The following is a 13,939-nucleotide window of genomic DNA, read 5'->3' as shown; positions in this document are numbered from 1 at the left end:
GTAAAAAACTAAGATTATATTAATGCATTAAGTAATTGCCATTAAATGTCAGTGTTCTTTTAAGATTTTGTATAATTGAATTAAATTTTTTTTTGCAAAAGTTGTCTCTCCACATGTGAAAGAAGGAAAGAAAATTCTTGCCAAGGAAGCAACTCAAGGACTTGTCCCTCTTGCACGACAATCCTTGTTTGATTTGGATGACAATCAGATCTTCTGTTTGTCAAGAGGATGATGTATTCACTTGACATTCTAGAACACTTCCTTAACTCAACCCAGTTGTTGGGTATAAATATTCACCTCCCGATGCCATTCTCTCAGCAACAAGTCAGAACTGATCAAAACACAGCATTTTCCGATCATCGAGGTATGTGAATGCTTAAATGAAAAGATCTTTTTAAATTACAAAATACTAAAATCGCATTCATCAAATAATTATCAAATATGTAATGAAATTGATTTAAAAAGGGGATCTCATTGGAGCTAAAATTGAATACCAAGTAGTTTTTTGTTTATGCGTTGATTTTTGTTTATGCGTTGGTTTTTTTCATTTTATTTTTTATTTTATAATGAACGTGCAATAGCCCTTTATTTGTAATTATATTTTAGTAAAAATTAGCAGGGGTAAAACAAAGTCCTGAGAAACATGTAAAGTAATACTCAATACTACTTCTCTTTAAAATAACATTTGTATATTAAGTATTTATAATAAAGTAATTTGAAAAGAAAAATCGTAAAAACTAATTCATTATTTCCTAGCAACTTCGTGTAACATACTTTAAAACATGTTACATAGGCATTTATATATATTTTGTTAAACTAACAATTTTGCCATGTATTTTGTGATTAATTGATATTTTTCAAATACGCAATGTTATCTATATTTCTGCAGGAGGCAAAATTAGACTACAAAAGGCATTCCACATTATCAATATCTGTAAAGGTTTTTACTCAGTTGTGGCACACACCAGATATTAATTATATTAAAATAGCAGCTGAAAAACCAAAAAATATAGAAAACATATATACATTTTTGTGTGTTTATTAATATTTTAAAATGATACTATTTACAGCCAATCATAATAGTTTTTTTTTTTTTTTTTTTTGGCAATAATGAATTATTCTTACATCAAGATTATTTAAAATAGTGCGTGCCATAGTTTCTGGGTAAAAAAAAAAGTACATACAATAAAATCGAGCAGAACATTACTTAAAAAAAATATAAAAGATAAAATATATCCATAAAAATAAAATAGTACTATTTACAAAGTGGGTTGAGAACCCCTGTACTAAAGCATACGTCAATTACCTTTCCTAAAAAAAAAAAGAATTTGGATGATAAAAGGTGGAGGAGTGAAAAAAATTGTAAGATCACAAATTTGTCTGTTATTTACTTTGTGCAAACTACCATGACTAAATGAAACATTTTGATATTGAGACATACCGCATGTATTGTAATGTATGCTACGTTGTATTTAGTACTAATCTCAAGTTTTTTTTTCCTTATGGCGCTGTGTTGTTTGTCAGTTAGCAAGATGTTGAATCTGTGGATCCTGGTCTTACTCGGCTTTGCAGCAAGTGCCGTTCAAAGTTACACTTCATGCGCATCGACCAAGGCTATAGAACAACGTAAGTTCTGTAACATACGTTTATGTCATTGTTATTTGCGTCAATTAAAGACAATATTATTTCAAATGATGCTGTTTCTGCACATTAGTCCATGTTTTACCCAGTTATAGATTTGCAGAAACCTGTTAATCAGGTATTGATTGATTATAAGTTGTTGATTGCGACTTCTGCACAAATGTTACAAATGTTTTGGTGGTAGATCAACTGTGTATCCTGACTACAAGTCCTTAGTAGAGGTGACACTAGAAATGCTTTGGCATGACAGCACTGGTTATCGTAATCACTAACAATGACAGACTATGTGTAAAAACTATCTGGTCTTAAAATAAAATGTCCCACTATTTACTGACAACATGGCTTTATATAAACAGATTTTTATAGACCAGATTGTGACAAAGGAGTAGAACGTTACTGTTTTTTAATGGGTTAATCACTGTATGCTCTCTCCGATAGTTTTTATGCCATCAGTTGCGCCCCAAAATTGCTATTTTCATATAATAGCAAGAACAGGTTCCTCTTAACAAACCCTAGGCAACTGCCCTCAATAAACTAGTTACTCTAAAAAAAACTGATTTCAAAACTACCCCTGTGTCTCGTAATTGTTTAGAATTCGTGTTAATGTATCTATTGATGAATGGCTAATTCCATGTACCTAAAGGGGCCTTCTAGTCATCAACCAGCTTAGTAAAGTGCCTTGGGTATACAGATGCTCATGTAGTCTCACAGTTCATTTTTCTGCTGTTTACGAGTTAAACAACTTTATTTCTACATATTTAGACACACCTCTAGTGGCTATCAATCACACAACCTCCCTACATTCCTCTTGAAGTTTTATAAGGAACCTATCTTACCATTCAGCTTTAATGGCCTCTTTTAGATCTTACAAGGAAGAGGAGGGGGGAGATAAATACATATGGCCGGTGAGATAGCTCAGTGGGCTAATGCATCATCAGTAGAATCTGTTAAACCCTTCATCCTTCTGAGGTAGATAAAATTAATACCATTAAATTGTGTCATTGTAACATTGCCTGAATGTTGGGGAAGAGTAAGTTCCCCAGGACGTACTTGGAAACCAGAGTAATCTGAATGTGCCTTTTCTGGTTAAATACTTTGTTATTATTACCACCCAACTGAGAGCTGTGAAGTATTGACAAATCTGTGAACGACTGCTATGGCCAACAAAAATCCAGTATTTAACCCCTTAAGACCGCAGGGCGTTCTATGCCGTCCTTATTTAGATGGCGTTCTCTAAACGCCGCAGGGCGGCGATCTTTTGTACTTACCCGGTTGCCGGCGATCCCACGCCGGCGATCACAGTATGGGGACTTACCTGGGAGCTCAGGGAGTCCCCCTCCGTCTTCTTCGCCCCCCCCCGGGCCATGTGATCGCGAGGTCCTTGCGAGGACCCCGCGATCACATGGACAGCATAGCCCTCTAAGGCATTGCCAGTGGGGGGAGTGCTTGTAATGACAGGTACTCCCCCTGCTGCCTGGAAATAAAATTAAAAGGTGTTAAAACAGTGTAAAATTAAATAATATATACTTAGATCATATATATATTTATTATATATATGATCTTAGTATAGATACACACATATACACACATACATAAACACTGTCTAAGTGTATTTTTATATTAATATATACATAATTATATATATATTAATATCAAAATACACGTACAATGATATTGATTAAATATATACATAATTTTGTAATTATATATATATATATTTATATATAATAATAAATAAATATATAAATACGTTAAAAAATAAAATTCAAAAAATAATAAAAAATAAATAGATAAAAAATATATATACATGCGTAATTTCGTTCTAACTGTATTTTTAAATTAATATATATATATATTGATATCAAAATACATGTAGAACGAAATAATATATATATATATCTATATACATAAGTATCACTTGATCCTGAGGAAGGTCCCTGTGCGGACCGAAACGTCGATCTTCTTTTTTCTATTTTCGATGGAATAAACACCATTTAAATTTACAAGTCCGAGAGTGCAGCCTGCTTTACTTCACTAACTATATACATAAGTATATACGTATATATCACTCTATATATATATTTATACCTATATATAAATAAAAATAAAAAAATGTAATTCTATACATATATATATACACATATATATGTACACACATATATATATAATAATTATACGTATATATTTATGTAATAATTATACATAATTAGGTCATTTTATTAATTACAATTTGCAGGACCTGCCTGACAACCCAGGCCGAAAGTTCAGGGAATTAAATTTTCTAGCACTATATTTAACCCTGTATCTTTCTAAGACACCATAAAACCTGTACACGGGGGGGTACTGTTTTACTCGAAAGACGCAAATATTAGTGTTTCAAAACAGTAAAATGTATTACAACGACGATACCATCAATGACAGTGAATTTTTTTGCATGTTTCACACACAAATGGCACTTACACTGACGATATAATTGTTGTGATATGTTTTACTGTTTTGAAACACTAATATTTGTATTCAGCGAAGTCTCCCGAGTATAACAGTACCCCTCATGTACAGGTTTTCTGGTGTTTTCAAAAGTTACAGAGTCAAATATAAAGCTTGCGTTTCATGTTTTTCACATTAAAATTCGCCAGGTTGCCTTTGAGACCGTACGATAGCCCAGGAATGAAAATTACCCCTATGATGGCATACCATTTGCAATAGTAGACAACCCAGGGTATTGCAAATGGGGTATGTTCAGTCTTTTTTAGTAGCCACTTAGTCACAAACACTGGCCAAAATTGGCGTTCAAATTAGTTATTAACACTAACTTTGGCCAGTGTTTGTGACCAAGTGGCTACTAAAAAAGACTGGACATACTCCATTTGCAATACCTTGGGTTGTCTACTTTTGCAAATGGTATGCCATCAGGGGGTAAGTCTTATTCCTGGGCTACTATATGGTCTCAAAGGCAACGTAACCAATCTGGCGAATTTCAATGTGAAAAAAATGAAATATGTAACATGCTATATTTGACCCTGTAACTTCCCAAAACACCATAAAACCTGTACATAGGGGGTACTGTTTTACACGTGAGACATCGCTGAATACAAATATGTGTATGTTACTGCAGTAAAAGCAAACAGTATTTTGACATTCACAGTTAAAATGTCACGTAGAACTAAGAAAATTAAAAAAATTCTTATTTTCTCCCATTGTTTTATATTTTTTCATATTAAATTATGTTCCATACCTAAATAGTTGATGTTAAATGAAAGCCCTGTTTCCCCTGAATAAAATGATATATAATAAGGGGGGGGTGCATTTAATATGAAAGAGGTGAATTACGGTTAGACAGACATATAGCGCAAATGCCAGGTTTTGTTTATGTTTTGTTTTGATCACAACTTGTACATTTGGCTGCGGTCTTAATGGGTTAATTGTATACTAATGTTATACGTTGTTGTTTTTTTTGTTTGTGTTTTGCTAATACCTATTTTTATGAATGTTGTTATAGCTTACACAGTCATTGGGGATTTATTGACTAAAGTGAAAATTCAGTTTTAAATTCAAAGTTAATTCCAGAGTAGCCAAACTGAAAGCATTTTTTTACTTTTTCCGATTCAGCTATTTTAACCTTAAATTTGAAATCCATTTTGAATTCACATTGCAAACTGTTATTTGAATGAGTCCCTCAAGAACAAACAGTTTAGTATAAAGGGAGTGGGTCAGCTTCGCTGCAAATTCTGCACCAAACAAAAAGTATGATTTAATACAGTTAGGAAAGGGTTTTTTTTTTTTTTTATAAACTTGAGCATAGAAACATAGAAACATAGAATGTGACGGCAGATAAGAACCATTCGGCCCATCTAGTCTGCCCAATTTTCTAAATACTTTCATTAGTCCCTGGCCTTATCTTATAGTTAGGATAGTCTTATGCCTATCCCACGCATGCTTAAACTCCTTTACTGTGTTAACCTCTACCACTTCAGCTGGAAGGCTATTCCATGCATCCACTACCCTCTCAGTAAAGTAATACGTCCTGATATTATTTTTAAACCTTTGCCCCTCTAATTTAAGACTATGTCCTCTTGTTGTGGTAGTTTTTCTTCTTTTAAATATAGTCTCCTCCTTTACTGTGTTGATTCCCTTTATGTATTTAAATGTTTCTATCATATCCCCCCTGTCTCGTCTTTCCTCCAAGCTATACATGTTAAGATCCTTTAACCTTTCCTGGTAAGTTTTATCCTGCAATCCATGAACCAGTTTAGTAGCCCTTCTCTGAACTCTCTCTAAAGTATCAATATCCTTCTGAAGATAGGGTCTCCAGTACTGCGTACAATACTCCAAGTGAGGTCTCACCAGTGTTCTGTACAATGGCATGAGCACTTCCCTCTTTCTACTGCTAATACCTCTCCCTATACAACCAAGCATTCTGCTAGCATTTCCTGCTGCTCTATTACATTGTCTGCCTACCTTTAAGTCCTCAGAAATAATCACCCCTAAATCCCTTTCCTCAGATGTTGAGGTTAGGACTCTATCAAATATTCTGTACTCTGCCCTTGGGTTTTTATGTCCAAGATGCATTATCTTGCACTTATCCACATTAAATGTTTTTGGATTTTTTTTTTCTAATCGCTTTTTTCAAATGCATTAAAAGGTATTCATTCCGTAATCTAGACCTTCCCGATAATTAAGGTCAGCGTCAAAAATAAGTGATAAACAAATGTTCTAGTCAATGTGTATCAGCGAATACTAAATGTTACATTTCTTTATCTGTGAAATAGAAATCACTGAAATCAGTCAAGGCACTGAAAATCATTAATGTCCGACTAATTTACATTATTTCTATATTTCTACAATTTCAGCAATTAATTCAGCATGTCAGACACATCAAAATGATATGATACCACCTACATTTCCGGATCTTTCTCTTGGTTTAATCGGTGGCCTTACCGGGTGAGTATTCCGTTACTGTTCTAAGTTAGAATGCAACTCTTGGGATGGATAGCAACATGTCACCAAAAAGCACTGCCTAAATCTTAACTAGATAACTCAAATCTAAGACAACATCTCAACTGGTACTTAGAGTAAGACGCATCAATGTGTAACATCTTGGCAATGGGTTATGTAAGGGTTTATTTATTTAAAGGTCAAGTGGAAGCACATGTAACATCAATGCAATTGTGTAGATGTGAGCAGAGGCAGCTTGGAATGTTAGTGTCCATCTTTTAAACAGCACTGTGACCATCTGTGGACTTTGTAAAATTTGCCAAGACCCCTGACGGTGACATCGCCGCTGATGGTCCGGTGGCCAGGTGGGGGGCAGGGAAAGGTGTGATTTGCGTACCTGAAGCTGTCCCTCTCAGGTGCTGCCATTTTCTTCTGGCCTTTCCTCTTCAGTGTCAGGAGCTGACTTCACTGATGTACTCTAGATGGGTGTAGCTCCACCCAGTGTCTAGAAGTGTCAGACAGTCAGTACGAGTATTTCATAAGGAGTTTATCTCTATGAAATGCACATTTTGCGAGAGCGGGAGAGTGGGGGCAGCTTCTCTTTAAAGCTAAGCAACAAAGCAACTGTAACCTAAAGGGTCACTCTACTGTCCAAATAATAATAGAAAGAAAGAAAGAGAAATACTATTTAGGAGGAATACCCCAAATGAAACCATGCATGCATTTTATTATTATTTTTTTCTTTCATTGGAGATATATCTAAAACAGCTTTTTATTTTTCAAAAGCCCAGACTTTCTGTGGCTGTCCAATCACAGATTTCCTAATGCAGCTCATTGAGAAATCTTTGCCAGGCAGGTGCTCTGGGCAATTGCTGCCTCTTGAGTTTAGCTTCACTGAGCTAAACAACCAGGAAGTAACAGGACTGATTGACAGCCAGGGCAGGGGAACAAAGTTAATTTATAAAAGTGCCAATTTCTATTGAAATGTTCCCTTTTTAAGAAAAAAGAGGCCCTACTCTTCCTCATACATGAAGCATTTTAGCAAGATAAGGTACTTTATGCTTCCCTGCCAAAAGAGCGCACTTTTGTACAGCAACGGAGTGTGCGTTGGTTCAGAACACTGCTAATCAGATCGATGGTGAGTAAAGATTGCTGTCAGAATGAGGGAGATAGTGTATACATCAATTAAAGGTGTACAAGATAAAGATTATATCAATAGGCATTGTGTGTGTCAGTGATCCCTTAAATATATAGAATGTGAAGTTTCTGGAATGATAAATATCACCATTGCGGTGTGTTTTGGAACATTCTGGTTACAGCACTAATTAGTTTGGGGATTATTCGAGAGTTAAGTCACATACAACATAAGAAGTATGAAATAGAAGCTTAATGTTCCCACCTCCCAGGGTGATTCAGAAATATAATGTAAACTCTCTCTTTGTTTTTTTCAGAATAAAACTTGTTAACATTGCTTCAATTAAAGCCAGTGTAGACCCTTCTAACTTGGCGTTGTCTATTAATGTCGAAATTAGTTTATCCTGCAAAGAGTAAGTACAAACATTAATTATTATTATTATTATTATTATTATTATTATTATTATTATTATTATCAGGATGAATGTTTCAGAAACCAATGTCACATTATCTGCAAAAATCAAGTAACTGAATTAAAAGAGCCCAGATCCATTCGTGTTAACCCTTTCTGCATCTCAGAACCATCTTGACTTTTCATTACTTTACTGTACACTCTCCCACTTTGTTGTCACTGATTTCTTTCATCTCAACCCCACCCCCAACCATATCTGCTGTTAATTGGCAATCCATATAAAGCTCTCCTCTACATCAGTCACCCGCAGCCCTTTCATGTAGGTTCTGTCCTCCCTCTTTATTTTAGTCCTCCCTATATCAGTCCTCTCTCAGCCCCTCCATGTTGGTTCTATCCTCCCTCTTTAGTAAAGTCCTCCCTATATCAGTCACCCGCAGCCCCTCCATGAAGGTTCTATCCTCCTTCTTTAGTAAAGTCCTCCCTATATCAGTGCCCCCCTCCCTATATTGGTCCTCATCTTTTTTCCCAAATTGGCTGTCTTTTTTCTCCTTATTTCAGTTCTTCCTTCCCAAGTCAGTTATTTTAACAGTCCCCATTTTGGGTAATTTCTTCCTCCACATATTGCTCTTCTTGTCCTTTCCCATATCAATTTACTTCTCCCTCTCAATCTAATTTATCTTCCGCCTCCCTCTATCGGTCCTCCTCTCTCTCATTGTATTTATCTTCCTACTCATATTATTCCTTCTCTCCCTCCTTCAATCAGTCCTCTTCTCCCACCCCCTATCAGTCCTTTTCTCTCTCTGCATATTATTCCTCCTTTCCCATCTCCTATCAGTCCTCTTCTCCCACCCCCTATCAGTCCTTTTCTCTCTCTGCATATTATTCCTCTTCTCCCACCTCCTATCAGTCATTTTCTCCCACCCCTATCTCTTCTCCCACCTCCTATCAGTCCTCCTCTCCCACCCCCTATCAGTCCTTTTCACTCTCTGCATATTATTCCTCCTCTCCCACCTCCTATCATTCCTCTTCTTCCATCCCCTATCAGTCCTCTTCTCCCACCTCCTATCAGTCCTTTTCTCCCACCCCCTATTGGTCCCCTATCGGTCCTCTTCTCCCACCCCTATCAGTCCTCTTCTCCCACCCCCTATTGGTCCTCTTCTCCCATCCCCTATCGGTCCTCTTCTCCCATCCCCTATCAGTCCTCTTCTCCCATCCCCTATCGGTCCTCTTCTCCCACCCCCTATTGGTCCTCTTCTCCCATCCCCTATCAGTCCTCTTCTCCCATCCCCTATCAGTCCTCTTCTCCCATCCCCTATTGGTCCTCTTCTCCCACCCCTATCAGTCCTCTTCTCCCACCCCCTATTGGTCCTCTTCTCCCATCCCCTATCAGTCCTCTTCTCCTTCTTTGTGAGATTCAGCATTCCTTATAGTCCCTGCTCTGATAAAGTAGTTCAGAATTGTTTTGCATCGAAACAGTGTGCTCTTATTAATAGCCAGAAATATCATATTTCTGTTTAATATATTACTGATCTGTAGGAAGTCTTTTCATCTTAGAAATCCTGTAGTTTTGTTAAGTATTTTCGTTTCCCTGAAACTGTTTCTCTAACCTAATGTTTTCTAGATTTCCAGGTATCATACTGGATTTGAACATTAACGCTGGAAAATTGTTAGCATCAGCATCTAATGGTGTTCTTTCACTGAAACTAGACAAAGCCGTGACCATCATAGTTAGTCTGAATGGGTAAGTGTATCAGTGGAAATCCAGTGAAACCAATTCATTCTTCATTCATCTGACAAATAATTCCTTGTTATTTTGTATACTGTCCAGGGTTTAGCTCAACAATAATTAAAAAAGGGAAAATGCTGTATACAAAGAAAAATCCTAACAGCACTATTGGATACATATCTTTTGTTTAGTTTTTTGTAATCTTTATTCAAAATGCTTTTTTCCCAAAAGACAAAAAAATATAAATACAAACACATGAAATAAAATACATGCAGAAGACGACACAATTCCTTGGACAATAAACAATAAACGTGATATTTTTATGCCATATGGATACATATCTAAATATACAGAAAGGAAATCTGTTACAGTACACTTTGGGAGTGATTGGAAACATAGTAAATACTTTCTTTGAAGTTGTAGATGTTATATTGAACTCTGTCTGCATTGAAGTTTTTCTATCTCACTTGCTATGATATTTAAACAGAATTTTCCATTTTGTTAACTTAAACTGGTGTCAACACAACGTGATTGGACCATGGGTTCAGAGTGGCCCCATGCCAGTTACTGTGCCCTAGTTACTAATAGTCGAGTATGAATAGTGTGAGAAAGCAATGAGATGCCTCTGGTGATTGACACGTCTTCTCTCCTGCTTCATCGGAAATTCTAAACAGCAGAATGATTACATCATATGCACAAATCTCCTGCCCCATTAGTGACTGTGGGCCGATGGGTCTGAGAATATCGGAGGCACAGTTCTCCTGCTTCGTTAGAGACAGTGATATAATGCGTACATGACACATATATACCAAAAGAAATACTGCGTAGTATTATAAGTAGTCAATACCAGCCACTGGTGGGGAGGTTAAAGGGGCATTATAGGCACCCAGACCACTTCATCTCGTTGTAGTGAACGGGGTGCAGTGTCACTGTCCCACTTAGCCCTGCAGTGTAAAGCATTGTAGTTTTAGAGAAACTGCACCGTTTACATTGCAGTGCTAAGACTGCCTCCAGTGACTCTTCCTGTAGTTTCATTGAGTTTGACTCAATGAAATGACATTGAACATCCTCACAGTTTGCATGAGGACATTCAGCGTCTTCTAAATTCCAGTGATAAAGCTGTGATTCAATGCTTTCCAATAAGGAAGACCTAACGCCCCCGCAGCACTCACCGCTCATGCGCATTTGGTTTCCCCTATCAGCTAACATCAGCAGAGGAGGAGCATGATCTTGGTGCTGGAATCAGATAAGTGACTGAAAGGTTTTCTTTACTTTTAAATCATTCATGAACAGGGGGGGGGGGACAGGGGGGGGAGGGGGAACCACGGGTCTTTGTATTCCTAACTCTACAGATTTCCTTAAATGATTCAGCATCTAAATGATTCAGCATCCAGATACACAGAAATGTCCACAATTTAGCTGTAAACAACACAAACCACATGTACGGTAATATAGTTGTGACTCCCAAACCCTGGTGAATATAAGTTGCACTTACAATCGGGAAGTATTGAGTGCACCTCTCTCCACTAAGAGGGGTATTTACGCTTTAAAAATTCTTCCAGGGTAGATTCATCGCATATAATATAGACAAACAGTAAATAGTGCAGTATTGTAATTCACTAGAATATAATAAACAAATTGCACTTACAGGAGACATGGTAAATCCAGGCACATCATCATCCAATTGCCAATTTTGGCATCTGGAATATTTATGTGGTGACATGCATTGCTTTGAGTGTTCTTTGGTGAGATATCCTAGAGGTGGACTCTAGTGTTAAGTTTATTGGGGGCGTGTTGTAGTATTAAATTTTTGGATATGATATGATATAATAACTGTACACAGGGGATAGGACATAACTACTTATAGAGGATATGATCTATATCTAATTAAACCAGGTAATTAAAATGGTAACAGTGAGGCTGTAAATTTTTAATACTACAAATGTGCAAAGAGTGTGAATTTAAAAGAAATGGAGAATCTCATGAAAACAGGTTTAACACAATTTGTAGGTGATTTTCAATGTTTTATTCATAGAAATATCGAATGTGACGGCAGATAAGAACCATTTGTCCCATTTTCTAAATACTTCCATTGGTCCCTAGCTTTATATTATAGCTAGGATATTACTGTGCCTATCCCTATTCTTGTGCCTATTGATTAAACTCCTTTACTGTGTTAACCTCTACCACATCAGCTGGAAGGCTATTCCATGCATCCACTACCCTCTCAGTAAAGTAATACTTCCGGATATTATTTTTAAACCTTTGCCCCTCTAATTTAAGACTACGTCCTCTTGTTTTAGTAGTTTTTCATGAAATGGTTCTGAAAGAAGGAACGCAGATCAGGGGAAAGTTCTTATGGCTGCACAATACTGCGTGAAGTAATAGCTGATAATCAATTAGTGAGAACGACTCAATATCTAACCTGAGCTTTTTTTCTCTTTATTCTTTTGTTGTGAACTGGTAGAAAAAGCACTGTCAACTTAGGTGCTCTGTTGACGCCCCTCCTGACTAGCATTAGTGATACTTTGACATTCAAGGTAAGTTTAAAACCACCTTTTTGGTAAAAAGGGCATTTATGATCTTGGTCGCTGTTTATCTGCTGTATCCTCTCAGTCTGGTTGCCAGCCTTTGCTTAGCTGTTTCCAGAGCCTCGGACATGAGAACACCCGCATATTTACTATTTACTATGTGTTGCCTTTATCTTGGCTTCCAGTCTTAGTTTTCGTGTAGTCAAACATTTTGAGGACCACTAATGCAGTGACATATATCAGCTCGATGGTCTCTGTTAGTTGGGATGACAGCACCTCTTTAACTGCTGCTAGCATACTGTCTGGAAGCAGTTTTCAATTGACCTTTGGTAATCTTGTCCGGTGGTCAAGAACTGCTAGCTTTTCTATGATCATCTTTCTTATATCTACTATATACAGTGGTGTATTTTGGATAAGTGCAGCCCTAAGCATGACAAAACTCGGGCACTCCCCTATCTACATTTGCCCCTCTTCAAACACGCAGTTTGACTGACAGATACAAACTGGCACACCCACTCACTAACAGGCACAAACTCTCAGATATACATACAGTGATATACATTTACTAGCAGACACAAACTAACTAACAGATACACACTTATACATACACATTTTTCATTTAAATCCACTCAGCCTCCCTATCATTTGGAGAGCTGGAGTGGATTTTTTCCTGTGGTCCAGTGTGGCTGGGCTGGCTGGGCTGCTGGGTGGGCAGACAGGTGCACAGTGAAGGTGGCAAGGGAGCTGTAATCCTCCTGCTCAGCCCCTCGAGTGCTGCTTAGTGATGCCGGGAATCCAGAGTGACGTCATATTCTGACTCCTGGCATCACTGCGGCATAACAATGTGAGCAGCTGAACGCCTCGAGGGGCCCTGAGGTGGTCAGTCGGCCAGCTCTTGGGTCCCTCAAGAAAGAGGCTATCAAGGCATCTGCCAGGGCGCTCGTGGGGTGGCCTTTTTTTCCACCCCCCCTGAAAGTGTCACCCAAGGCAAAAATGCATTGTTAGCCTTGTTGGAAATATACCACTGACTATATATCTGCTCTATATATCATACAAGATCCAACGCACTCATTCGTTCACTATACAGCAATTTCAAAGCTCACAGAATGTAATATATATTTTTTAGAAACACAACTGTACCTCTCTTTCTCTCTCTCTCTCTAAAATATATATATATATTAGAGAGAGCGAGAGAGAGAGACAGAGAGAGGAAGAGTGGTACAGTTGTGCAGTCTCTCTCTTTCTAATATATATATATATATAAATATATTAGAGAGAGAGAGAACAGGATGCACTCACGGTCCTAAAAAGGTTTTTCAGTTCCTTTATTGATGTCAGTCAAATTACATATACACTATACTTTGTGGAAATACTGGTATGCAGTGTGGGTCAACGTTTTAGTCCCTCCTGGGGACCTAGCTCTGGACCACTAAAACTGGGACCAATTGTACGTGTAGCATAGGCAACCTAGCTGAGCGACCAGCATCATTACTTAATTTTATCTTACTTGGACGAATCAACTGTTTAGTTAATCTGTTTAATATAAAATTTGTGCAAATT

The 13,939-nt window shown here is 37.3% G+C and overlaps 2 long non-coding RNA genes across 2 annotated transcripts; both read left to right on the top strand.

Annotated features, from left to right (window-relative positions):
• Window positions 1–307: 307 nt before the first annotated feature.
• Window positions 308–6,548, top strand: LOC134611921 (uncharacterized). Its single transcript, XR_010090919.1, has 3 exons — window positions 308–364; window positions 1,525–1,626; window positions 6,492–6,548. It is a non-coding gene; the product is annotated as an uncharacterized LOC134611921 (long non-coding RNA).
• Window positions 6,549–8,032: 1,484 nt separating this feature from the next.
• Window positions 8,033–12,373, top strand: LOC134610452 (uncharacterized). The gene is made up of 3 exons (XR_010090858.1): window positions 8,033–8,123; window positions 9,744–9,863; window positions 12,316–12,373. It is a non-coding gene; the product is annotated as an uncharacterized LOC134610452 (long non-coding RNA).
• The last annotated feature ends 1,566 nt before the right edge of the window (window positions 12,374–13,939 follow it).

Source organism: Pelobates fuscus, chromosome 5 (assembly GCF_036172605.1).
Source record: "Pelobates fuscus isolate aPelFus1 chromosome 5, aPelFus1.pri, whole genome shotgun sequence".
NCBI lineage: Eukaryota > Metazoa > Chordata > Amphibia > Anura > Pelobatidae > Pelobates > Pelobates fuscus.
The sequence above is the reverse complement of the archived record's forward strand: the minus strand, read 5'-3'. Positions and strand labels throughout refer to the sequence as shown.